The sequence below is a fragment of the Gorilla gorilla genome, chromosome 1 (genome assembly GCF_029281585.2).
Source record: "Gorilla gorilla gorilla isolate KB3781 chromosome 1, NHGRI_mGorGor1-v2.1_pri, whole genome shotgun sequence".
Classification (NCBI taxonomy): domain Eukaryota; kingdom Metazoa; phylum Chordata; class Mammalia; order Primates; family Hominidae; genus Gorilla; species Gorilla gorilla.
In genome coordinates this window covers 161,168,502-161,193,837 of record NC_073224.2, presented here as the reverse complement: position 1 = coordinate 161,193,837, position 25,336 = coordinate 161,168,502, and positions in this window count along the sequence as shown.

Below are 25,336 nucleotides of genomic sequence, written 5' to 3'. Positions count from 1 at the left end.
CACAGTGGTTGTACTAATTTACATTCCCACCAACAGTATACAAGAGTTCCCTTTTCTCCATATCCTTGCCAACATTTGTTTTTGTCTCTCTTTTGGATATAAACCATTTTAGCTGGGGTGAGATGTTATCTCATTTTAGCTTTCATTTGCATTGTTCTGATGATTAATGATGTCGATCACATTTTCATATGCCTGCTTGCCATTTATATGCTGTCTTTTCAGAAAAATCTAGTCAAGGTTAGCCCTTGGATGAAATGTTTTGTAAATATTTATTAGATCCATTTGTTCTATAGTACAGACGAAGTCTAACTTTTCTTTGTTGATTTTCTGTATGGAAGATCTGTCCAATCCTGAAAGTGGCATGTTGAAGTCTCCAGTTATTATTGTACTGGGGCCTGTCTCTCTCTTTAGCTCTAATAATATTTCCTTTACATATCTGGGTGCTCTAATATATATATATGGGTGTATCTACATTTAAAATTGTTATATCCTCTTCCTGAATTGACCTCTTTATAATTATCAGTATAGAGTGACCTTCTTTGTCTCTTATAGTTTTTGTCTTAAAATCTATTCTGTCTGATGTAAGTACAGCTTCTTTTTTGCTGTTTGTTTCCATTGGCATGGAATATCTTTTTCCATCCCTTTATTTTCAGTCTGTGTGTGTTTATAGGTGAAGTGGGTTTCTTGTAGGCAACAAATCCATAGGTCTTGTTTTTTTCATCCACTCAGCCAGTCTACGTCTTTTAACTGGAGAGTTTAGTCCATGTACATTCACCGTTGTTATTGAGAGGAAAATACTCCTGTTATTTTGTTATTTGTTTTCTGGTTGTCCTACAGTCTTTTCTTCATTCTTTGCTTTCTTTCCGTCTTCCTCTAGTGAAGGTGATTTTCTCTAGTTTTATGATTTAGTTTCTTGCTTTTTGTTTTTTGTATATCCATTGTATGTTTTTTTTGGTTTGATGGTATCATGAGGCTTGCAAATACTATCTTACAACTCATCATTTTAATCTGATAGCAACTTAACGCTATTTGCATAAACAAACAAATAAGCAAAAATAAAACTAATAAAAACTCTATGCCTTAACTTCATCCCCCTGCTTTTTAACTTTTTGTTGTTTCTACTTATGTATTATTGCAATAACTAGGTCTTGAATAGTTGTTGTAGTTATTACTTTTGATTGGTTTATTATTTAGTCTTTCTACTTAAGAGTAGTTTACACATCACAGTTAAAGTGTTATAATATTCTGTGTTTCTCTGTGTACTTATGATTACTAGTGAGTTTTGTACCTTCAGGTGATTCTTTATTGTTCATCAATGTCCTTTTCTTTCTTGTAGCACAGGTCTAGTGTTAATGAAATCTCTCAGCTTTTGTTTTCCTGGGAAAGTCTTTATTTCTCTTTCATGTTTGAAGGAAATTTTTGCCAGATATACTATTCTAGGGTAAAACTTTTTTCCTTCAGCACTTTAAATATATCATGCCACTCTTTCCTGGCCTGTAACAATTTCTGCTTTGCTCTTTATTTTTTCATGCTATGGTGAACACCTGGAGATACATTTATTTTTATTTTTATTTTTGACTTATAATGCCATAGGTTACTTTTATTTATGTTTGGGCCACATATAATTAGAATCATATGTTATGTATTCTTTCGGGTATGGCTTTCTTTTTTATTGTTTTTTATTATTACTTTATTTTATTTTTATTTCTATTTTATTTTCAGTTCCAGGATACATGTGCAGGATGTGCAGGCTTGCTACATAGGTAAACATGTGCCATGGCAGTTTGCTGTACCTATTGAGGTTCTTTTTAAGTATTTCAATATCTTTGTTGAATTTATCTGATAGAATTTTTAATTTATTCTCTGTGTTGTTCTGAATTTCTTTGAATTTCCCCAACGCAGCTCTTTTTAATTCCTTGTCTGAATGGTCATATATCTCTGTTTCTCCAGGATTGGTCCCTGATGCCTTATTTAGTTCATTTGGTGAGGTCTTATTTTCCTGGATGATGTAGACATTCTTCAGTGTCTGGGGATTAAAGAGTTAGGTATTGAGAAAAGAGGCAAGATTTCCAATTAGAAGTAGTCTATGGTGTGTGGCACTCATGGAGAGAAATAAAAGGGGTGAGTGAATATAACACCTTTAACTGAAATATTCATGTACTTGTGTTGGGAATAATCAGGAAAACAACTCGACCCATGGAGAATGAAGAAATGCAGGGCAGGGTGATGTCACACCTGGGAGCAACACGAAGCCAAGAGAACCCCCACCCCTAGACAAGGGAAGCAGTGGGTGAATGTGCGACCCCAGGAAACCACAGATTGGGAGATCCCCTCATAAGCCCACGCCACCAGGAACTTGGGTCCAACACACAGAGCTGTGTGAGACCCAGGAACTTTACATACTCTGGCCCTGAGATCCCCAACAGAGGTGACTAAAACTCAGGCAAGGTGGGAGGTCTGTACATATCCCTGGGAAGGGGGCTGAATCCAGGGGGCTGAGCAGTGTCTGTCTGCAGACCCCACTTCCCCACTTCCAACTTCCTTGCAGGCCCCATGGAATGGGGCTTATCCACCTCTCAAGATAAGACCTGCTGGCTTAGAATTCTAGCCAGTCACTGGCAACAAGGCAGAGCCTACCTGAGATGGGATGGGGCCCCTTGGTGGGGAGGGGCAGGCTGCCAGCTTTGCTGTTTGGTTGACAGCCATTCCAGTCTATGGGCTTTGGAGCATCCAAACAGTGCAGATGAGGAAGGGTCCTCTCAGCACAGCACAGCTGCTTTGCCAGAACATAGCTACACTGTTTCACTGAGCTGGATCTCAATTCACTTCTCACTAGGTGGGATCTCCCAGCTGGGGCCTCCAGCTACCTCCACCCACCTGTATTCTATGGACAGAGCTCTGATCTCTCCCTGGGATAGAGTGCCCAGGGGGAGGGGTGAGCTGCCATCTTGGCTGTTTGGATAACTCAGCCATTCCAGCTTGTGGTCTTTGGAGAGTCCAAGCTGTCCACGGCAGCTTGGCGAAGCTTTCTATTCCACCATCTTGATCCCTGCCTGGTATTGATTTATGTCAAAATGTTTTTCTTCACATTTGTTTCTACTTCAGACATCTCAGTGTTTCCTAGAGTGCCTGGTAAGCATTCTTTCCTCCTCAACACCACTACTGGGGGTTAACATTATCAATGTTAATCCAGTATTTATTGGTACAGGAGCAAATTAATCTGATAATATATTTATACTGAATTATAAAGGACTGGATATGTTATACTTCTCAAAATTGTAATTAAAGAATAGATTTTCAAAAGTCCTAGAGAGAAGACTAATTAAAGGAAGAAAAACATCACTAACAGTGGAGGAATTCTGTGGACCTTGGGAGTCAAATAGCAGTCATTTAATTCCATTATGCAGTCAGCATTACTCTGCTTATGCATAAAATTTGTGTTAATATACCCTATCTTTTAAAAAGTTCAATTAGTACATATAGTTATTAGTATTTTTAGTAATAAAGCATAAACTTGAGTTTAAAGGTAATTATTGTATTGTCACATCATTATTTCTTCTGAATCTTTACAAATTAGTTTCCAGAATAATGAACTTTTTCTTTTCATGTATGTTCTTTTTTCTCCTATAATCCAAACGCGAATTTCTTTCTTTCTATTTATAAGCTGTAGTTAATTTCCTCATGGCATTGGGCAGGACACATAGTAATTTATCCTTGTATGGGGGAAAGTAAGGGAGGAGAAAAAGAGACACTGCTTGGTAATCCGGGGAATTCTGGATCCAAGACTACCAAGGCGTTACCTCTACAAGTCTGCAACAGTCATAGCATTACTGGGCTTGGGCTTCCTCCTAATGCAGACTCAGCGGCAGTGACCAAAGACTTAGATCACAACACTCAATTTTCATTGGCCTTCTCAAGAGGTCAGTCACAAACAAGCCCAGACTGTGAAGATTACAAGAAACACCTAACTCTTCAATGCCTAGATATTGATAAACATCCACAAGCATCAACACCATTTAGGAAAACATGACCTCAACAAACAAGCTAATAAAAGCTCCAGCGACCAATTCTACAGTGACAGAGATATGTGACTTTTCATACAGATAATTCAAAATAGCTATTTTAAGGAAGCTCAACAAAATTCAAAATAACAGAGAAGGAATTCTGAATCCTATCAGATAAATTTAACAAACAAATTGAAATAATTTTTTAAAAATCAAGCAGAAATTCTAGAACTGAAAAATGGAACTGACATACTGAATAATGCATCAGAATCTCAACAGCAGAATCGATCAGCAGAAGAAAGAATTAGTGAGCTTGAAGATAGGCTATTTGAAAATACAGAGAGGAGACAAAAGAAAGAATAAAAAGAATGAAGCACACCAACTTGTCAATAAATGTGCAAAGTTATTTTATTTTAACATTCTTTTATTTCATATACATTTCTGGTTCTTTGATTTCTCCTGTGAACTGCTTGTGACATCTTACCAGTTTACCTTATTCTGTTAATGAGTTAAATACACTTTTGACATGTATGCATTTGGTATTTGTATAATAGACATGCAGCGTTTTTTGTTTTGTTTTGTTTTGTTTTTGAGACGCAGTGTTACTCTGTTACCCAGGCTGGGATGCAGTGGCACAACCTCATCTCACTGCAACCTCTGCTTCCCATGCTCAAGTGATCCTCCCACCTCAGCCTCCAGAGAGCTGGGACTACAGGTGTACGCAATCATGCCCAGCTAACTTTTGTGTATTTGTAGAGATGGGGTCTTGCCATGTTTCCCAGGCTGGTCTTGAACTCGTGAGCTCAAGCCATCTGCCCGCCTTGGCTTCCCTAAGTGCTGGGATTACAGGCGTAAGCAACTGTGCCTGGCCAGATATGCAGGTCTTTTAAGATTTGTCACTTAACATTGCAAAAGCACACAGAGCATCTTCTTTTGTAACAAATAGTAACAGTCTTATATTGGTTGGGCCACATTACAAAAGCAGGTATAAATTGAAGTAAATTATAGTAAATTATATTACTTGTAACAGATCTCTCTTCATATTTCTTGTTTTGTACTTCATAAGGTGAGTATTCCCTGGCTTTAAGAATAAAAACTAAATACTAAACTAAGAAGGAGTTTTTAAATAATTACCATTATATCTGATAAAGTAATGTGTTCTCACTGTATATTTTTATATGAAGAAATAAGATATTCAATTTAATTCAAATAAACTGAGTTCAATTCAAATCCACATACCTCTACAGGTGTTCTGTAGTTGTTGCAAAGATGCTTTAAATTTAAAAAAATAAAATTATCCTTTTCATCCACATTAGGTATGTTTTGTGCAGTTTTTAGAAATTCTTATGAAAATTATTTCGTAATTACAAGGTACTTTTCAGATTTGTATATAAGCAATAACCAGTAACCAATTACTAACATTTCTCCTGGGCAGTGTCTTCTTATAAAAAAGAAAATAGTTTTTTACCTGTGGTCTTACTCAGACATAGATATTTTTCAGCTATTTATGCCAGTCCCTTAGCCCTCATTAGCACCAAATTGTTATTCACAATGAAGAGAAAATATTTACCAATGGAAAACATGTTGACATAGTGAAATGATCCATTCTAGCTATTAAATTCTGAAAGATAAGACTAAATATACAGGTTTCTAATTTGAGGAGATATTTTCATGCTCAATTGCAACTGTTTGAAAATCTTTTAAGGAAGGAGGTACTTATATTTGTAATTACCTTGACTGAATATAAACAATACACAAATACTTCATTAGGCAATTTCTTATGACTTTTTTTTTTTTTTAAAGAAAAGCATACGGTTTTGTATATCTAATGCTCTGGCACCTTGAAATGGAAGGCATCAAATATTAGTCACCTCTAGCTGCTATAATGAAATACCACATGAATTTCTTGTAAATAACAGAAATTTATTTTCTTGTCGTTCCGGAGGCTGGTTACAGGAGAAAGTTCTTCAGCGGTGTTTTGTGAGATTTGGTGCACCCATTACCCGAGCAGTATACACTGCACCATATTTGTGGTCTTTTATCCCTCCCACTCTTTCCCCCAAGTCCCCGAAGTCCATTGTATCATTCTTTTTTTTTTTTTTTTCGAGACAGAGTCTCGCTCTGTCACCAGGCTGGAGTGCAGTGGCGTGATCTCGGCTCATTGCAACCTCCACCTCCCAGGTTCAAGCAATTCTCCTGCCACAGCCTCCCGAGAAGCTGGGACTATAGGCGTGGGCCACCACGCCCAGATAATTTTTGTATTTTTAGTAGAGACGGGGCATCACCATGTTGGCCAGGATGGTCTCGATTTCTTGACCTTGTGATCTGACCGCCTCGGCCTCTCAAAGTGTTGGGATTACAGGCGTGCGCCACCGCGCCCGGCCCATTGTATCATTCTTATCCCTTTGCGTCCTCATAGCTTAGCTCCCGTATATCAGTGAGAACGTACGATGCTTGATTTTCCATACCCGAGTTACTTCACTTAGAATAATAGTCTCCAATTTCATCCAGGTCAGTGCAAATGCGTTAATTCGTTCCTTTTATGGCTGAGTAGTATTCCATCATATATATATATACTACAGTTTCTTTATCCACTCATTGATTGATGGGCATTTGGGTTGGATCACTTCTCCACTGCTGGTGGGAATGTAAATTAGTGCAGCCACTATGGATAACAGTGTGGAGATTTGTTAAAGAACTAAAACTAGAACTACCATTTGATCCAGCAATCCCACTACTGGGTATCTACCCAGAAGAAAAGAAGTCATTATTTGAAAAAGATACTTGCAGGTGCATGTTTATAGCAGCACAATTCACAATTGTAATTGTATTTCTTTAAGCGTGTCTTTTCAATATCTCTCATGTTTCTGGTATAGATGGTATATATGTTAATCTTGTTCCTGAGGTCTGTTTTTTATTTTTGTTATTAAAGTGGGAATTAAATAGTTTTGTAGTGCATATAAATTTAAAAAAATGTTCACATAAGCATATTTGCCAATCATCTCAAAATGCTATATTCTCCTTCACGGTTTTGAAAATAATTCAGGGTTTTCTCTTCCTCATTGCTTTCCCACCAACTGACAGTATGATTTTCTTAGTCATTTTACTGACCTTTGAAATTACTCCTTTGAGGTCTTCTAAAAAATTTTATGGGCTCTGCTGCTTTTTGGTGGCCTCCTTGTATCATTTATTCTATTACAGTATGACTTACAAAAGGAAGCACATAAATTGACCCATATACATATCCTATCATTGGGGAGTTTCTATGCAAATGTTATTTATTGGAAGCTATTACTAAGAATTGTAAGAAAAATAATTGGTATTGATGCAGCTAGTATGGTTCCTGTAATTATCATACTCAGCCACATAAATCATAGCTATATGTAGCCAAAGATCCATGAACAAAATTTCCAGTAACATCATTATAATTCAAAAGGCAGACTTTTGGAACCAGACAGACTTGAATTTAAATTCTAGCTTTACCACACATGAATTTAACCTTGTGGAAGGTTAACCTATCTAAACTCCTGTTTCTTCATTGGTAGCTGATAAAATTAAGGATCATGTATATAACCACCTAGTAGAGTTGTTTAAGAAACTGTTAGAATTCCATAAATTGTTAGTATTAATGAGTTTTTGTTGGACATGTGTTAGGCTAGGCTACTCCTTGACCTTCATAGAGGTATGGATTATGACACAAATTCTAAACTGTAGGTAGGCATGGCTTTGTAGGAAGTATTAAAATAGTAAATATTTTATTTTTATAAGATAAATGTAAACCTTTTAAAAGTTTCATTACATTTGTATTTATGAAATACCATCCTATATCAACTATAGAGAGAAGATCGCAAGAAGGCAATAGTGGCAGCAGAGGCTCCAGTTAGGAGGCTACTACTAGTCCAAATACATTGCGATAAAAACTTGGCAAAAGGTGCTGGTAGTCTGATGAAATAAAGTAGATAAATTTTAGAGGTATTTATAAAATAATTAAAGAATATTCAATAATAGGAGATATATTACCCAATAGAGTGGAGATTCAAAGAAAACTCCGAAAGTTTTTTGCTAAAGCAACATTTGGCTGTGCTATCATTTACTAAGAAAGAAAACAAGAGAGTAAAATCAGGTTTGAGGATGAAGTGAATTTATTCCTTTTTGATTGATACATAATTGACATGTAATAAAACCCACAATGTTAAGAGTTCGGTTTGATGTGCTTGACTATTTTAGGCACTGGTGTTATCACAACACAAGACAACAGATAGAACATTCTCAGAAAATTTTTTCATGTCCCTTTCCAGTCAGTTTCAAGCCTTCTTTCCATGCAATAATTTTCTCACTTTGCCATTCTAGTAGGTGTGAAAAGATAGCCCTTTTTTTTGGTTTTAATTTGTAATTCCCTGATCACAAATGATGTTGAGTGCCTTTTCACGTGCTATTTTCCATTTGAATATCCTATTTTGGGAATTGTCTATTGAAATAATTTGTCTAGTTAAACTTGAACTAATCATCTTATTGTTTGCTGTAGGAGTATTTATATATTCTAGATATAAATGTTTTGTCATATCTATTTCTTGTGAATATTTTTTCCAGTCTGTGGCTTATCCATTTTTAAAATGGAATCTTTGCATGAGCAGACATTCTTCAATTAATCAATTGCACTTATTTTAACATTTGTGATTTTTTGTCCGTTCTGATAAAAAAAACTTGCCTGTTCTAAGGTTATGAAGCATTATAGTATGAATTTTTTGGAAGTTTTATGGTTCTGGGTTTTTAAATTTAGGCCTATACTATGGTTTGAATGTGTTTCCTAAAGTTCGTGTGTTGAAAACTTAATCCCCAATGCAACGGTGTTCACATGTGGACCTTTAAGAAATGATTGGGTCATGAAGGCAGAGATGAATTAATGCTGTTATCATGGGAGTGAATTCCTGATAAAAGGATAAGTTTGGCTCCCTCTCCCAGCTTCTGCTTCTCTTGCATGCATGCACATGCCAGTTCTCTCTTGCCCTTTCACCTTCTGCCATGAGAAGATGCAACAATAGGAAGAAGGCTCTCACAAGATGGGAGCCCCTCAACCTTGGACTTCCCAGCCTCCAGAACCATAAGAAATACATTTATGTACTTTACAACTTGCCCAATGTCAGGTATTCCATAATAGCAGCACAAAAAGAACTGATAGCCTATAATTTACTTCTAACTTACTGTTTTGTATAGTGTGAAATAGGAGTTTCATTTCATATTTTTCTTATGAATATTTTTAGTTGTTTCATCAACATCAGTCAAAAAGAAAAAGAAAACACCTTTTCTTACCCAATTTATTTAGCAATTGACTAGAAATGTGTGTCTATTTCTGGACTCTTTTTTCTGCTCATTGATTGCTTTGTCCATCTTACGCCAGTATCACACTGTCACAATTATTGTAGCTGCATTGTTAGTTTTGAAATCAATTTGTCTTACTCTAACTCTGTTCAATTTTTTTAAAGATGATTTTCGATATTCTAGGTCTTTGCTTTTCCATATGAACTTTATAATCTTTTTACCAATTTCTACTAGAAACCTACTTGAATTTTGTGAAAGATCATATTGAATCCATAGGACAATTTTGAAATTAACATCTAAAAATATTGAGCTTTCCAACTTATAATCATGGCAAATCTGTATCTTTATTTAAGTCTTAAATAATTTCCTTAGGCAATGTTATTTTTTTAATATAAAGGTTGTATATATATTTTGTTGCATTTAATTGTAATATTTAATTTTAATTTTTATTGTGACTTTCAGTGGTGTTTGTTATTAATGTAGATATAAGTACAATTTACTTTTATATATTTATCTTGAATTCTGTGATCTTCATCAATTCACTTGTTAGTCTTAGTTATTTTTGTAGATGCTACGTGCTCTACATATACAATTTTATTATCTTCAAATAAATACATTTTTACTTATTTTCTGATATTTATCTTTCTACTTATTTTTAAACATTTTAAACTTTTATTTCATTGGCTGGACATTCAGTACAATGCTGAATAGAAATAGTGAATGTAAATATTCTGGTCTTGTTTTCTATCTTAGAGGAAAGAGCTTACCATTTCATGATAAACTATAATGTTAACATTAGAATTTTCATAAATTCTCCTTATCGGATTAGAAGAGTTTACTCCTATTCTTATTTTGATGAATTGTTGCTGTTTGTTAATAATGAATGGGTGTTGAATTCTGCCAAGTGCCTTTTCTGCCTTTCTTGAGATGGTTGGATGTCTTTCTTTTTTATTGTGTTAATATATTTTGGGGGATCTGAGGTTAAGTGAGGTCATAGAATGGGGCCCTAATCTGATAGGACTGAAGTACTTATGAGAAAGGGACATTAGAGCACTTTCTCTCTTCATGAGTATGCACAGAGAAAAGGCCATGTGAAAACATGGCAAGCAGGTGCCTTTTGCTAGTTGAGGAGAGAGGCCTCCCTTCTGGCACCTTGATCTTGGACTTCTAACCTCCACATCTATAACAAGATGAGTTTCTGTTGATTAAGTCACCTTAGTCTATGATATTTTATGGCAGCCTGAGCAGACTAATACAAGCAGCAATAGTGTGAACACTGCAATGGGGATCCTATTCTACCTCTCATTCCTAAAGTACATAAAATCTGAGAAAATTATTTCATTCATTCATTCATCAGCAAATATATATTATAAATCTACTATACCAAGGGCTAGGCCAGGATATATGTTGGTGGAACAAATCATACATAGATCCTGTTCTCATGGCTATAGTGAGCTATATGGACATCAAACCAATGACATCAGCTATAAATTCACAATTACATATTATGTTGAATCCAATGAAGGGAAAGATCAGAGTATTCGGAGGAAAATTACTGAGTGGCTCTGCACATAGATGGGGCTGTGCAGTGGGCAGGGAAGGGTACACAGACGGATGAGGAAAAGCCTCCAAGAGAAAGGAGCATTTCAAATAGGGCTTGAAAATGAGTGGTAATTTGGGAAAGGTTCAGGGGATGAGCATTTTAAGCCAAGGAAGGAGTCTGAGGATGGAGTGAACTTTGTTACACTGAAGAAACAGAACAGGGACCCAAATGTGGGGAGTGCAGTGAATAAGAGTAGAAAGAGCTGTGAGATGATGCTGGAGAGAAGGGAGGACCCAGAGTGTGCAAGGCCAGGGGAGCCATACTTAGAGTATGATGTGTTCATACAGTGGGGAGACACTGCGGGATCTAAAGCAGGAAACTGCCTGTCTGATACAGCAATTAAGAAATTCATTTACTCTGTGAAATAAAGAATAATGTGCAATTATGCAAAAGAAAGCACACAATTATAGCAATGAGAAGGGAGAGAGAAAAAAATGACTAGAACAGCTCACAGGTTGGCAGAAATTAAGAATGAAAAAAATCCACATCTTGTTCAACAAGAACGTTTACAACACTTGTCTTCCCCATCCCCCACCTAAAACATGGCTGGAGAAAAACACTACGAACTGATTAATATTTATATTTATGATTATAACCTCAAATAAGCCTGTAGAGCTTCCTGAAAACCCTAATCCATTTCCCTAGACCATTAATTTTTTTCGCTTTCCTGGATCAGAGATTAAACTATGGCCTGTGAGCCAAATCTAGCTCTGCTGTTTTTAAAAGTAAAATTATACTGAAACGCAGCCATACTCATTTGTTTATTTATTATCTATAGCTGCTTTTATACTATAACACAGAAGTCGAGTATCTATGACAGAGACTACATCATTGACAATGCCTAAAATACTTAATATCTGGTCTTTGACGTAAGCTTGTTGATCTCTGTCTTAGATGGCTATTACATATGTCCTCTGCGTCTGAAACTGCAAGTCTCATTGGTCTCCATATTCTCATCTGATGACCTTGCCTTTTATTTCAAATGAGAGTAGATGAGAATATAGAAAAAATTTCACCTTATCCTAACACTAAGTATATTACCTTCTTAGATGTCTGCTGATACATTCTTTACCTCCTCACTTACCAAAGCAAAGATATTGCTTCAGTAATCTCTCTCAAAATTTTATTTTATATTGTATCGTTTCTAAATTCCTAAAATATGGCTCTCCTCTTTTATCCCAAATCTCCCTTCAGCCACTACCCAATTTCCCCCTTTTCTGCTGCTTTTTGAACTTTGTCATTCTTGATAAGATTTTCTCAAAAGGGTTATATTTTCTTACGGTCTCCCTTTCTGCTTCTTCCATTCTGTCATAAAGCACTCTAATAAGAGTATTCTTGTCAAGGCCAGTAAAGATTTCCTTGTCACCCAGTTCCTTGGTCAATTCTCACTTGCCCTTTAAGAAGTATTTGACAATTCACCATTCCCTTTCCCTCGAAGCACTTTCTTTACTTAGCAACTCAGAGTCTTTTTGATCCTCAGAACCTTCTCTTACTTCACAGTCTTCTGATTTTCTGTGTCCCTTGACATTTTTTCTTTTTACTTCTGGTCTTGTAACACTGTTGTCCCAAGACTTAGTCCTCTCACCTCTGCTCTCTCTATTCACAATCTCCTTATCTTATCCAGTCTCTTGACATCAAATACCGTCTGTGTTGATGATTCTCATATTTACTTCCTTGAATTCCATATTCTTATTTCTCTATTAGGCTGTGTAACACTGCAAATTAAATTTTTCCCCGAACAAATTCTGGATATCCTCCTAAAATGTAACATTCCTCATTTTAGTGACTGGACCCTCAATTATTATAGTTGCTAAGGCCAAAAGCTCTGAACTTTTTTTTTGTTTGTTTATTTTTTGATTTGGGAGTTTTTGTTTTTTGTTTTTTTTCTTATATCCGAAACTCAGTCCACCAGAAAGTTCTGCCAGATTTCTCCAGTATATATCTTGTATTCAATCACTTCCTAATAAATCTGCTTCTATCATTTCATTCAAGCTAAAATTATTTTTTATCTGGATTTTTATAATATCCTTCTATGTGGTCTCTCTGCTACCTCTGTTCTCCATACAGCTACCAAAGTTATGGCATTTAAATACTCAAAACTCTACAGGGGCTCCATGGGACACCCATATAGAAACCAAACCCTTACCTTGTGTAATACAGTCATGACAAGAAACAAATGGCATATTCAAATTAGCAATTTTTGGAAAGTTTAATCAAGAGTCTATTTACAAAGATATGGGCAAGGAAAAAGGGAAATTTCAAGGGATAGTGAGGATAATGCAGGACCATGGTATTAATGACAGCAGAGGCCAAAACCATCCCCAGGCCCTAAGGGGTGAGGGGAGGAAACTATTACCGGAACCCAGAGAAAGAGAGGGCCACTTGTCAGGAGCTGTGATCTTTAGTGAGAGGCAAAGCCAGCCTGTGGGAAACAGGCAGAGAGAATGCTGGGAGATTACATGTCTCGTCTTCACTCTCCTACCTCCCCCTAATCTCTTGTCCATGCTTATTGCCCAAACCCAATCAGAGCCAGCCTGTTGATGTGTTCCATGAATGAGCACAGATCAAGGTCTAGAAGAGTGGGGCATACATCTGGAAAAACAAGTGGAAGACATCCAGTTCACAGTGCCCTATAAAGCCATACAGGATTTCCTGTACTCCTTCAGCTGTTATACCCAACCATCTCCTTGCTCACACTCGCCTGCTTGCTTTTCCCATGTAAAAAGCATACTTCTACGTTGGACTCTTTGCTTTTCCTCCTTCCTCTGTCTGGCGCTCTTTTTCCTTCAATTATCTGTTTTAAGTCATTTTGCTAGATAAATTTTCTCTAACTCGTATAAAAACACAACACATTCTCTCTATTGCCCTACTGAGATTGTTTTATAGCAGTTTACTTCCCAACATGGTATATACTTATTTGTTCTTTGCCCTCCTCACCCCAACCCGCTGAAATGTAGTCATCTTGAAGAAATGACTACATCTGATTTGTTCATTATTGAATCCCTGGAAGCAGAAAAGTACTTGATATATGGTAAATAAAGTCAATTGTTATTATTCATGATAGTTATTTTCTATAAAATTCCTTGAACAGTGAATTAGTGAATACTGAGCCACTGTTCTTATGAGAAATGCAGTATTATGTTCCTGACAGTCTGTGGTCACAATATTTTTGCCCATCATTCAACATATAATCTTGTTTTATATATGTTTCTGTTTAAAGACACTTTAATATGTGTTTCTGACAAATAATTAATTACAGGCAGTATTTTTAAAAAATAATAAAACATCAAACAAGAAGAGTATAAAATTTTCCTGACACTGAGTAACATGACCATAAATTCCTTTGGCTTTCAGTCTTACAACAATGCTGTCCACTCTACCTTTTTCAATAGTTGTCATCTTATGTCATCATCCACAATTTAGCAGATTTTTCATCTTTTCCATAGGCTCATCATGCACATTAGAACTTTCCGGAGAAGCTTCATGTACATATTGGTAAATTTCCTTGTCCTTTTTTGAGACTTGATATACTGTTGATTTGCTAACATTGACTTCATGGCCAACAGCTCTACAACTCATGCGTGAATGACGCTTATCTGTCACATGTATTTTTGCCTGAAGGCACATCACAGCCCTCTGGTGCTTAGGAGCACTAAACAGCACTTCAACTTTATGCTTGGGGACCATCTAAACAATAAAATTATCACCAAAAAGCACAACATTGCAAAAAACCATGATAGTAAATAGACTGAAAAAAAAAAACATTTGTTTACACTATGAGAGCTGAAACAAGAAGGCAGAGTATTGTCTTGTTCAACTTCAGCTGGGAATGTGTACATCAAATTTTTTGCATATCCATGAATGATCACAAAAATGCCCTAAGTATTGATTTTGAAAGTAAAAATACATTTTAGTGAGTAGGCAAATTCACTAACATAGGACGTACAAATAACCAGGATTGACTGTACCAAAAAGATTTGTTAAATTAAAGAATATTTAGCAAGTGTATACTCAGCTCTTAAGATGTTCCCCTAAGACTTTTAATGTGCAGATTCAAATAGAATAGTTCTTGGCTTCTAATGAAGAAAAGCATAAATTCTAAGTGGAAAATTCTGAGTCATTCTCTGTATTCCTTAGAAAGTCTCAGTGAGATCAATCCCCAGTTGGATGAAGCAGAACTACTTTGGTTACATATCCTTATTTTGCCTTTTATTCTTCTTCATTTCACTTTCCTTCTGCCTCACTCATGTTTCCTGGGCTAAGACATAGAGACTATAGGGAAACTGGAGCAAAAGATTAAAAATCAAAATGAAAAATAGATAATAGACATAAAGTTATAGATTATTCAGATATTGGCATTATCAGACATAGATTTCAAAATAATGATAATTAATATGTTCAAGAAGAATAGACGGAAAGAAGAATACTTTCACCAGAAAACAATAACCTATTTATAATAGATGTCTTTGAAAAGAAAATACAATGAATGATTTCAACTCTTTAATAGATCAAATTAACCATATATTAGACTGAGGTAAAGTAATACCAATAGAAAATAGATAGATTGAAAAACAGAAAGAAAAAATAGAAAATTGAGAAATGAGAAGAGACAGATGGGGCATTGGGAAAATACTTACTTTACATATAATTGGAATCCTAGAAGGAGGGCAGAGAAAACTTGAAGAAAATCAAACATGGATTCAGTATGCTTTATGAGCTCTGAGCAAGATAAATTTTTTAAAAATCACATGTAAGCACATGATAGGTAAATTGTTTAATACCAGGGACAAATAGAAAATCTTTAAGGTAGGCTAAGAAAGGGAGCAATAATAAGAGTTTAAGCTGACACTTAAACAGAAACAATAGAATCTAGAAGTCAATTAAGTGGCATTTACAAAATTCAGAATGAAAATAAAAATAGATGTCCATTTACAATTCTAAATCTAATGAAAATAGCCTTCCGAAATAAGACGTATTAGGAAGTAAATGATAATTTATCATTCCTGCCCAATCACACATACATACATTTATGTATGCAAGCACCAACATATACACACACGAGAGAGATATATCATCATGCAAGTGGAAAATTATCCTAGAAGATGTAAGCACAATCATTCAAGAAGTTAAAAGCACTACAAACACTTTGGGAGGCCGAGGCGGGTGGATCACGAGGTCAGGAGATCAATACCATCCTGGCCAACAGGGTGAAACCCCGTCTCTACTAAAATACAAAAAATTAGCCAGGCATGTTGGCGGGCGCCTGTAGTCCCAGCTACTGGGAAGGCTGAGGCAGGAGAATGGCGTGAAACCGGGGGGCGGAGCTTGCAGTGAGCGGAGACTGCCCCACTGCACTCCAGCCTGGGCGACAGAGAGAGACAACGTCTCAAAATAAAAAATAAAAAATAAAAAACAAAAAAGGCACTACGAAAGTAATTTGTGTTTAAATTTAAACAAATATTGACTATTTAAAACAATAATAAAATCTGCTGTAGATTAATGTAATCAAAATATAAATTCATGACAATAACAACACAGAAGGTAGGAGGAAGCAAATGGGTTAAAAAACCTGTAAGGTCCTCCATTGTCTGGGAAGTGAAAAATGTACTAATTTATGGTGAACTAAAAAAGTTTTATGATGTAGGTTTTAATTACAATATTATGCACTAAAAATAATAAACTAATTTATTATTAAAAGTAACTTTATAAAGATAAAAATAGAATAAACATATTAACTAACCTTCAATGAGGCAAAAATGAAGAAACAAGGGGAAATAAAAGAAGAAACACATACTTTGATACTAGTATTTTTAAAATCGAATATATGATAAATTAAATTAAATCTAAATGTAATAAATATTCCATTTCATAGACAAAAGTTATAAGAATGAAGAAAACAAACCAATTACATGATGCTTATAAAAGACATTTGCTAAATTTAGGTGGTCGAAAATAAAAGAATGGAAGAAAACTTATCATGCAAATACTAACTGAAAGAGATCTGTTGTAGTTATGCTAATATAAACAAATATACGCTTTAAAGTAACGTGTATTATCAAAGACAAAATGGGAATTATAATTTGATAAAGAGGTCAATTCAACAGAAAGTTATAGTAATTGTAAATCTGTACACATTTAATAATAGAACCTCAAAATGCATTAGTGAAAAACTGACAGAATTAAACATAGGAATACATATATCTGCATTCATAAATGCAGATTTTACCACATCTCCATGAATAAACATTAGACCAAGAAAAAAGTAAGAATATAGGCAATATGAACAATATAATTAAAAAACTTTATGTGTTTATGTGAAAAACACTCTACTCAAATACTGAAGAATAAATATTGTTTTCAAATGTCTATGAAACATTTGTAAATGAGAAAATAAGAAGACAAACTTTTTAATTCTTTAAGTTTCAATGGGTTGAAGCCCCACTGAATATTCAGAATATTTCCCTGACAAAATAATCTCATTATAAATATTTAAAAAGATAATTAGACAATATCAGAATGAGAGCAATTAAAATATTTGCTTCTAAGTAAGCCATGGATTAAAGAAAAGAAAATAAATCACTATGGAAATTAGATGTTAGCTTGAGTTGAATCATCACAAAAACACAATATATCAAAACTGACATGCCAGTAGAGTGGTGCTCAGAAAAAACCTTATATTTCTAAGTTTCCATATTAGAAAACAAGGTAGATAGAAATCAGTGATCAGAGCATCCATACCAGTTTTTTCACATAACAAAAAAGCAAGCTAAATCCATATTAAGAAGGAAAGATAACACAGGAGACAAAGATACGACACGGAAATTCAAGAAATCTTAAATTTGGTTCTTTAAAATACTAATAACATTGATTAAACCCTTAGCAAGATTTGATGAAGGACAAAAAAAGAGTTATTGTACAAATTACCAATGTCATAAAAGAGTAGGTATCACTCTAGATTCAAAAGACATTAAAATATAAATAACATTATGAGATATTAATGCCATTAAATCTGAAAATTCATAAGAAGCCAACAAATTTCATGAAATAAAATTTTCCAAACATAATAAGAAACAGAAACTCTTAATATTTCTACATTAAAATTTGACTTTTATAGTTTAAGTCCTTCCAACAATGAAAACTCACTGTCCATCTGTCTTTGCCAATGAATGCTGTCAAACATTAGAGGAAGACATGAAACCAATCATGCTCAAATTCTTCCAGAGAATAGAAAAAGGGGGAACATTTTCCATTTCATTTTATGAGATAACTATAGTAATGGCACCAAATCTTACAAGAACATTGAAAGAAAAAAAAATCTCTCATAAGCGTTAATGCAAAAACTTCTAACAAAATATTAAGAAATTGAACATAGTAATATACAAAATGGATAAAACAGAAAGACAAGTTGGGTTTCTTCCAGGAAGCACAGTTTGATTTAAAGTTTGAAAATTAATATAGTCTATCTCATTTCAAGGACAAAGAAGGAAATATATTTGATTACCTAAGTAGGTGCAGAAAACACATTCATATCTGATAACATTCACACCTACTCATGATTTTTCAAATTCTTAAAAACTTGAATATCTAAAGAAAATCCCTTATTCAGATCAGATAAAGCTGTATCAAACTTCATAGTTAATAATGACATATTGAAAGCTTTCCCCCTGAGAATGGAAATGAGACAAAGACATGCTATTACTACTTGTACTCACTGTGCCCACTGCAATAAGGCAAAAAGAAAAAACAAGTATTTGGATTAGACAGGAAGACATCATATGATCATAACTTGCAGAAGAGATGATTGTGAACATGGAAAATATAAAAGAATATATAAATAAAGTATTGGCATAAACAATGAATTTAGTACAATTGCCGGATACAAAAGTCTGTATGCAAAAATTATTTATGAAGAAGAGACAAATATTCCATGAAGAATTCCAAATAAATTATGTAGCTCCTTCACCTTAAATGTGGGCTGAGCATAGTGACTTCTTTCCAAAGAATTCAATATAGAAAGGGAGGAAAAGAGTAATATTATAGTGGGAAACGCTATTGTAATGGAAAAACCTGACAAACACTACTTCAGCCAGATAAGCAAAGTCCACATCAAAGGTCATAAATCATGTTGATATATAGACCCTTGATATGATGTGAGCAGAGCTTTCAATGAAAATTTTAAACAGATGGGATCCAAGATCCAGAAGTATTTCTTCGAAGATGTATAGCAGTAGATGGCACATGGCTTTACCAGTACAATCCTGAAGACAAAGCACAATCTGATAATGGCTATCAAAAAGTGGAAGTGCTCCAGTCAAAGCAAAAATGGACCAGTTAAGAGCGAAAGTCATGGTAACAGTTTTTTGGGGATGCTTGAGGCATTTTGCCTGTTGAACTTCTGAAGTGCCAAATAATAACAACATCTCCTTATTATAACATAATTTGAAGAAAGTTAGCCAAAGCTTTCAGAGAAAAACAGTCAGGAAACCACCACCAAAGAGTCCTTCTCTACCACAACAATACTTCTACTCATTCCTCTCATCAAACAAGGGTAATTTTACAAGAGTTTCTATGGGAAATTATTAAGCATCCACTTTACAGTCCTGATGTGCCTCCTTCTGACTTCTTTTGGCTTTCTAATCTTAAAAAAAAATCTTTAAAAGGTACCGATGTTTTTCTTCAATTACTAAAGTAAAGAGACCATACTCACATGGTCAAATTTCCAAGACCATTGCTTCTTTAGAGATGGACTTAATGGCTTGTATAATTGCTTTAAAAAGTGTCTTGAAATTGATGGAGCTTATGTTGAGAAATAAAGTTTATATTTTTATCTTTTAATTGAATTTTTCCATGAACTTTTTGAAGTGTCCTAATGCAAGCAAAATCAGTTAAAAGAGAAATAAAATAGTAACCTTTTTAAAGTATCAGGAAGGATATCCACAGATAAGTCTGATTAAAGATGTGTGTAAGTCCTCTATACAGAAATCTATGAAACATTACTGAGAGAAATTGAAAAAGACATAAACAAATGGAAAGGTGTATTTTGTTGGTGAATTTGAAGATACAATATCAAAAAAGTCAATTATCCACAAATTAATCAGTAGGTTCATTAGAATTGTATTCAAATCCTAGCAGACTTTTTGACACTGAGAAACTATATAAAACTTTCTCAATGTGCCAAGGTATAGAAAGCCTACAGGCAATCTTCAGGAACAATGCTGGAGGACTTACAGTACCAGATACCATGACTTATGCAACATAGTAATTAAAAAACATTTTTTACAATAGCCAAATATTCATCATTAGTAGCATGGATAAATGAATTCTCATATTCATGTAATTTAATGTTGTAGAATAGAAAAATGATCAAATTAATGCTACATATGACAATCAGGTTAACCTCATAGCCATAATATTAGTGAAGGAAGTCAGACACAGAAGATTCCACACTATGTGATATCATTTATATAGACATCAAGAATGGTTAAAACTAATCTATGGTGATAGAAAATCAGGATATTGTTTACATTTGGGTGGGTAATTAATAAGATGTAGTGAGACACAGTGAGGCTTCCCATAGACACTTGTGCCTATTTCAATCTATAGTTTCATGCAGCTGCTAGAAGAAGCTTTAAGTAATGCATACGGTTCTTTTCTGTCTTGATCTGGGTGGCAGTTAGAAGGCTGTGTTTAAGTGTTAACACCAACATGGCACATGTATACATTTGTAACAAACCTGCATGTTGTGTACATGTACCCTAAAACTTAAAGTATAATAATAAAAAAAGAAAAAAATTCCACTTAAACACAACAGAAAGGAAAATATGAGCCAAAAATGTTATACACATCCAAATTACAAGTTGACATTTAAGTATAAGAGAAAGAAAAACCAGCTTGATATATAGATTATCTATCTATCTATCTACCTACCTATCTATCTATCTCCCAATCTATCTACTAGATCTATACATCAAGCTGATTTTTCTTTCTCTCATACTTAAATATATATATAAAATTCAGCTGTGACCTTGAAGGAGAGGGAATTGAAAGAAACTACTTTGAAAAACTTTATGCTAATAAAAACTATTTAGTTGACATAATGAATGGATAATTTTGAAGAAAATATAAATTGCTATTATTAATTGAAAACAAGATTAAAATTAAGCAATAGATAACAATTTAAAAACTTGAAATTTGCTAAAGGACTAAAGCTCTACAAGTTACCTGTCACAGATATGTTCATAAGGAAATCCTCTTATACTTTTTAATATAAATTCCACATAACTAAAACAAAAGTTTCATGTTATTTTAAATTTAGCACAACACATAACAAACTATGAAAAAAAAGCACACAAAATAAGTGCAAGAATTAAAGCATTAAATAATTAAATGTCATAATGCACTGCTATAATTTCAATGAAAGCATTTATTGAAAAGTCAGAATCCAGACAAGTGTCTGGAATGACTCCTATTAAATAACCTTGCTCTGGAATTACTAACCAATAAAACCGTAAAGAGAAGCAAAATGGAGAACAGATATTAAAAGGTAGAATAAACATTTATCAATATTTTAAGATCATAAATTATATTCCTAGAAAAAATATTGGAAATGGTAAGAAATCCAGTAAAATGGTCAAAAATTTTTTAAAAATGATTTCTGAATAAGCAGTAACCAGTAAAAAGTATAAAGATATACAGTAGAAGAAATAAAGAACTACTAAAAATAACATATCCAAAAATAAACTCACTAAGAAATGTGCAGAATCCATATGAAGACAACTTAAAAAATACATTTTAAAATGTGTTCCTTTTATCCAGCAATTTTATTAACAAAAATAGACTCATTATGTACGCAAATATGTCTTTTCATCCACAGACTTACACACAACCACAAATACACATATAAAAACACAAAAGCATACACTCTCAAAGCTATGTTATCCTGATTGTGCTAGCCAAGAAAATAAAATAAAAAACAGGAGGAAAACTAAATGTCAATCAGCAGGAAATTTGACTTTGAGTTCACATTCAGAGTCAGTGCTTTGTGATGGGAAAAACAATAAAAACAATAGTACTTACTACGTAGAGCTGTAATGGAGAATAAATGAATAAAGGTAGGTAAAGCATTTAGTACAATGCTTGGCATAAAGAAAGGACTTTTTTTTTTTTTTTTTTTTTGAGAAAGAGTCTCACTCTCTTGCCCAGGCTGGAGTTCAGTGGTGCAATCTCGGCTCACTATAACCTCTGCCTCCTGGGTTCAAGCGATTCTCCTGCCTCAGCCTCCCGAGTAGCTGGGACTACAGGCATGCACCACCACACCCAGCTAATTTTTGTATTTTGAGTAGAGACGAGGTTTACCATGTTGGCCAGGATGGTCTCGATCTCTTGACCTTGTGATCCACCCACCTCAGCCTCCCAAAGTGCTATGATTACAGGCATGAGCCACGGCCCCTGGCTGAAAGAACTTTTTAATAATAATAATCATAATTAAAGGAATGGAACACATTACACCTGTGAATGCTGAGATGCAATCTCTTTGAGAAATGTTAGTAGGTATATGAAAAAGCAAGGAACAAAACAATGTATAAGTGTGAGCCACTTCATAAAATTTGTTACATGACACATGTAAATATTTAAAAATATTTTTAAAAAACTAAATGACAAATTTCTAGACTACTTTATGGTATTATAAGCAGCAGAATAAATTATCATATACATTTGTGAGAAAACTGGTGGATGCTCTAAGTAGCTGATGGTGGAATTTCAGCAGAAAGAGTGATGGGAAAATAATCTAATTTACATGTATTGTGGCTATGACTAATATTTACATTCAGAATACTGAAAAATACCATCTATTCAGCCTTACTTCATCTCAACCTATCACTTAATCACAATTCATGCTGCTATCATGAAGTAGTAGATTTAGTAACTGATATTTTTAAGGGGAATACTGTCAGGAAAAAGATACTTTTAGAAAATGATTTTAAAAATTAGAGGTTTGATAATGGTACAGTGGTATTGCCATGATTTTCGTTGAGAATCCCAGGTGAATATCCACCATATTGTTACAAATCTAAACCGTTTTGTCTCCAGTAAGTGAAAAGACTTGAAATGGTCTTTGAGGTTCTAATGGACTAGTTTGATTAGGAGCTCATTGAAAAATTTATTATGGTGGTGTAAGAGAATAAGAAAGAAAAACAATCTAAACAAAGAACATTAACTCCAGAGGGAGTTTCTAAAGACTTTATCCTGGTCTGAGCCATGACCTATTTCATCAGCCGTATGGCTGATATAGACATATTGAACCACTCAACACTGGACATCTTCCTTCATATATTTTTTGAAGGAGCTATCCTTGTAGATATATATCTATATACAAATATAGGTTCAGATATAGATATAAAATATATTCTTTCATAAAGCACTGTGATTCTGTAATCTTCCTTATTCCCAAAAGTTAAGTAATGCTGCTTTTACAATGAAGAGATTGAAGGGGCTATGTTCATATACTTCTCCACAGTACAGAATTTAGAGTGAAGACATATTCTTATAAATGATGGGAAATGCCAATGCTAGAATGCAATAAGATTGTAATATTTTTGCTAAATATATAGGTAGTATAAATCCCTGAAATGCATAAAAAGAAAACTACATGAATTATGTTAAATATCAAGAAACACTGAACTCTTTGCTTTTGCATTTGTTTCTGCTTATGAAATAAGTTGATTAAATAATCTAAAGTTATATGGTTTTGGTACAATTGAATTGATCTTGGAATAAACTGCTGTGCATTCAAAATTATGCTCTATTGTCTCCCTGAGCACAAAGCAGAAGAAATCCCTCAAGCCCAAGGTTAGCTTGAGCTGAGAATTGTCTGGCTACAGTGTGAAATGGAATTTAGGCTTCTGCATTAAAAAAAAAAAAAAGTCTTCGTTACATTCTGCATGAGTAAGCAAAACATATGATGAAACTTAATTATTTGTCCAAAGCTTGAAAACGTTATCAAAGAAGGTAATTCCAGCTTTCAAATTGGATATATTTTCTTACATTAATAAAACTGGGTTTCAGATCTGTGCCAGTGAGTTCCACTCTACTTTTTGTTTACATCCCAGGTCTTCTAAGTACTGTTGTGGAAATACACTAGAAATGTACTTTCATATTTAGAATCATAAATCACCCTTTCTGGAAGTTAGGTTCTGAAAAATAAAATACAAGTCCAGAATTACAAGCATGTTCACTTCTACTTAATGATATATGAGAAATATTAATAGCTTAAAATAATGGATGTGCTTTTGTTTCCCTGAAGAACACATGCAAATGTGAAAGCCATACTTATATTGAACTGCCTACATACTTTACCCTCTGTGTTAAATTAAATCATGAAAACACTATGTATCATACATACTAATACAATAAGATCCAATAATTTATTGAGATAGAAATAGTACCTACTCTAATAAAATCATTGAGTCCATGAACATCCTGGAAGGTAGAAAATATTTCAATTAAATGAGATTAAAAAGAATCATTTATTTTCTCCACTGTATTATAATATTATTCATTTTTTGTATTTCATCTATTTTGTCAATTTTGTCTTCCTTTAATTGATATTTCTCATTTTAAAAGCACATCAAAATAGTTTTTTATTTCATTATTATTAATACACTGAAGAATTTCCTAAAGATCCATTAGATTTTCATATGAGATGCTGAAACTTTTATGTTTATAAATATTCCAAAAACCAATAGTCTGTCTAATGTGTTATCCACCATGCACTCTTCAGAAAACTGGTCAAAACAAATTTAGAGTTACTCACAAACTCAAGGGGGAAAAAAAAAGAACTAAAATATACCACCTTATTTTAATGTGATGCTTATTGTGAATAGTCTAAGTTCATTTTAGAAATAAATATTTAGCCAAATGTTTTGGAACTTAATTGTAATAAATATACACATTTTTAGAGTCAATTTAGATCCATAATTACAGGGAGGGCAAATACCACTTTGCTTTCATCAAAGTCTTTGCTCCATTTTTCTGAATATTAAATTTATCTATAATATTTGTATTTTTAACAAATTTCCAGTCATGGTCATATGATATTATAATTATTAGTATATTTAGATAGCTCAAAAATAAGAAAATCATACTCCTATTCCAGTAGTCATTTTTATGCAAATTTAGATTGTTTAGTAATCTAACAAATGATTACAAAATCTAGATGTCATTGAATTATCAACAAAATTTGTTTATGTAATTTTCATCCTACAAACACATTTGATTCTCAGAGAATACTGGGGGTGAATTAGGTAATAAACAAACACAACAGCACACCTAAACTACGTGCTCTCAGCCAAGTGCTGCGGCCAGAATTCATCTGCTTTTTCTCATTCATTACTCTCAAGAATGCAGTGAC